This window comes from Propithecus coquereli, unplaced genomic scaffold (genome assembly GCF_000956105.1).
Source record: "Propithecus coquereli isolate 6110/MARCELLA unplaced genomic scaffold, Pcoq_1.0 Scaffold115, whole genome shotgun sequence".
NCBI lineage: Eukaryota > Metazoa > Chordata > Mammalia > Primates > Indriidae > Propithecus > Propithecus coquereli.
This window is the reverse complement of record NW_012135525.1, coordinates 6,269,332-6,273,134: the sequence shown is the minus strand read 5'-3', so window position 1 is coordinate 6,273,134 and position 3,803 is coordinate 6,269,332.

Here is a 3,803-nt window from a genome sequence, read left to right as displayed (position 1 = left end):
TTTGAAGGTGAGGTGATGTGTAAGTTCTTTTGATTACTACCATTTTCTTAGTGAAAAAATAAAATAGTGGACTAAGAGAGGATGAGGGAGGAGGCATGGTGAAACAGCTCTCTGGAAGAATGGTGGAGGGAATTGATTTGGGAAGTGTGGTAGGATTGCCTTGACAGTATCGAGACCACCTGGAGTCTGAACTCATAGATTTCAAGTGATATCAGTTAGAAGGTTGTACTTTTCTCCAACGATTTTCATGTTTAAGTTACATGTATTGAGTTGATGGAAAAGGAAAAAAATCAGGGTTTGAGTTTTCCAGGAGAATATGATGGAGGGAAGAGGGCTAGGGAGTTTGTGGCCATGTGTATGAGAGCGGCTATAATGAAGGCCTTCAAATCCAAATTTTGTAAGGACTAAAATAATGACATGAAGATGATGGACAACACAAAGGTTAGGACCAACGTACTGGATCCTGGTGGGGAAAAAAATGTTGACCTAACAGTAAAGAGAGGGAGTTGAAAGTGTAAGGAGGAGATAGCGTGGAATAGTAATCAGTAATGTCTAGGGTGTGTCCATAAGAACGAGTGGCTGAAGTAGGATCGGAGAACAAAACCTTGGGAAGTGAGGAGGTCAGGGACCCATAGGTCAGGGTGTTGGAACAACCTATGTGTACATAGAAATCACCAAGAATAACTTTAGAAACCGGGGTGTGGAGTATGAATGTCAGCCAGAGGTACCATAGTTCACATCACTGGAGGGGCTATGAATAGATAGATGGCGGCAGTAGGGTGTGAGAGCAGGTACTTCAGAGGAGTTTGCCTTGTTTTGGTGAAGGAAGGAGGAAGGACTAACAATGACTCTGGAAGTGGCTACAGAACATTTTATCACCTGGCCTAAAGATATCTACACATGGGGAAAAAACAGCCACCACTGACATTCAATATCGCCTTCTGAAAATATAAGGAATTGTGCAGTATCTATTGGAAGGATTACTATAAACAGTTTAAGAACATTGAGATAACTTGAAATACACTTTGGTTATTTGCAGATTTTGTTATTTGTAGATTCTGTTATCTGCTATTTACAGCTTCATCTCAAAAAAATAATATCATATTTCAGAGTCAAATAGTTGAACCCTTTTTTGAAAGCAAGGTCTCCACAAAAGCTATAAAGAAAAAGTAAAAATTAGCCTGGAAAAGCTACATAGCACACATTTGTGTCATTACTGAGCACAAATCTGATTAGTCATCCTACTTGAGATGAGGCAGAATTACTATAGATCTAGAAACTAGAAATTAGGGATAAACCCACTGACTGATTTATGTAAATCCAGAGTGCTAGATGTTGTCATTTTAAAAAGAAGACTTACTAATTTTATTATTCCCAAGAAAAACAGTAAAACAAATTAAAAGGGTGAAAATCATCATAGTATCTCCTCTGGGGAACATGAATGGGAAATGCATGGGAAAAGGAAATTATAAATAAACAGGCATTCCTCCTAAGAATTTTCACCCTTCCTGGTATGTTATATACTAACAATAGAAAAAGATAGTAGAAAGAAAATGACAATGAATTAATGTGAAATTCTGATTTAGAGGAATGAAAATCCAGCTAACCTGACAATAAAACAACACATTCAAGTTCGAATAGTTTTAGAATTAAGTGGTCCCTGCACCTAAAAACTGAGACAGTTTTAACATCAACTGGTGAACCGATGTCTCTAATACATAATAAAAGGTATGCATTTTTATATAATTTTTGTCATAGAAAGTTTGTGCACACTTGGAAGAAAATCAACTGACATTTATCACCAAGGAAGCTCATGAATAAGACAAGATTGCTTAGGATACCAAACCACTCTCCAAACTGTAACATGGTAACCTAAAATGGAAGATGGCAATATTGTAAGACTGCTTAGTAGGTTCTACCTAAGGGACATAATGGATGGAAACCCAGATGAAAGAAAGAAGAAAAAAAAAAGACAAGAAAAGGGACTTTTAAATTTGCATATGCTGCTTGTCCCGCTGCCTCTGTTCTGATCTGCAGAATTAAATACCCACATTGTCTAACTTGTTCTGACATTGCTGCCTGATGAATTCATGAACCAGGACAAGACTCACTTTCCTGGTGCTCTGTGAGCCAACCTGATGATGGAGTCTGTGGTTGATTCCGCTGTGGCCTCCGTGTCCATGCCCTTCTGCAGTGCTCGTCCATGCTCACTCTGGACTCGGCAACAGTAGCAAACTTAAACAGAAGCTTGAAACCTGTTTGCATGTTTAGCTTCTTCTCTTGGACCCCTATTACACCTAAGAGAAATGCCTGGGCTACCTTGCTGAAAGGATGGAAGAGACACATTATCCCAGCCCCAGTTCCCCCAGGACCTGCCAGCTAATTGTAGACACAGGAGTAAGTCAACATCAGCCAGCATCAGCAGAACCACCCAGCCGCCTTGTAGATCCATACAAATAATAAAGGGGGTTGTTAAGCCACTTATATTTTGAGGTGTTATGCAGAAATAATTGCTGACAGAGTGGTTAGGCTAGTCTTTTACTTAGGTTGTCCTCTCTACCTCTGACATAACCTGAGTGGGTTAGGGCCGATGACTACAAGGAGTGGAAAATGGAAGTTAAGACTGATGTGAACGAAAAGCTATGGTATTACAGTTTCTTTACAAATATGAGAATGCTTTTTGAACTGGATCCAAGCCCCATAAGCTATGGATTAAGCCTATTCACCATAAGTTTATGATCTTCCAAATGTATTAGGTGATACTGTTTATTTCTCCATAGACTAACAAATGTCCATGTGATGCTTCCACACTCATCATTTTCCTTGTGTCCATCCCAAGGCACTTTGTCAAATTATATTAACTTGTATTAAATAACAATTTTAAAGGCCTTCCTAACTTCTCTTAGAAACATACAGATTTGATTTTCAACATTTCAGGGCATCAGAACCAATTGTACCATATCCTCTATGCCCAAAGCATCTGTTGAATGTTGTTAGATGGCAAATACAACATAATTAAGCATATGCAGAATGTTTTCTTAGGTTGGCAAAATAGTTACCATTCACACAGAAAAAAAAGGCCAGTGGCACAAATAAATTACACATCTATTGTTAGAAGACTACCAAAACTTGTTGCAGGAGGTAGGCTTTAATGTCCTGACAGGTGATGAACTTTTCTTCCAATTGAGAATGGCCATCAATTGGTATTTTGAGCCATTGCTGGCTGTGTCCTCTCACATTCTAAACCCATTTCTTTCTCAGTTGCCAAAATTCTCTTGGCCTTCAAACAGCTCTGGTTGGGTCTGTGCTCAAAGTAGTCCAAAGTTCTACTGCACACCCTACCACCACCAACTTTTTGCAAATCTTGCTACTCAAAGTGTGGTCCATGGACCATCAGCATCACAGACTCATCCAGACCTACTTAATCGCAATCTGCATTTGAACAAAATTTTGAGCAATTATGTTCACTTTTATTTCCCTTCAGCTTTTATTTAGTTTTTTGTTTGTTTTATTTCAGCATATTATGGGGGTACAGATGTTTAGGTTACGTGTGTTGCCCTTGGTTCCCCCCTGCCCAAGTCCGTGTTTCATATATGTCCATCCTTCGGGTAGTGCGCATTGCACTCCTTGTGTATACAAATACCTGTCCCCTCCTCCCTCCTCCCCCCTCCTCCCGCTGCCCTCCCCCTTCCCCAACATCCAATAGATGTTGTTCTGATATGTGCACTTATGTGTTGATTAGTTAATACCAATTTGATGGTGAGTACAAATGGATCCCGTTCTTCTGCTCTTGTGGTGCCCCA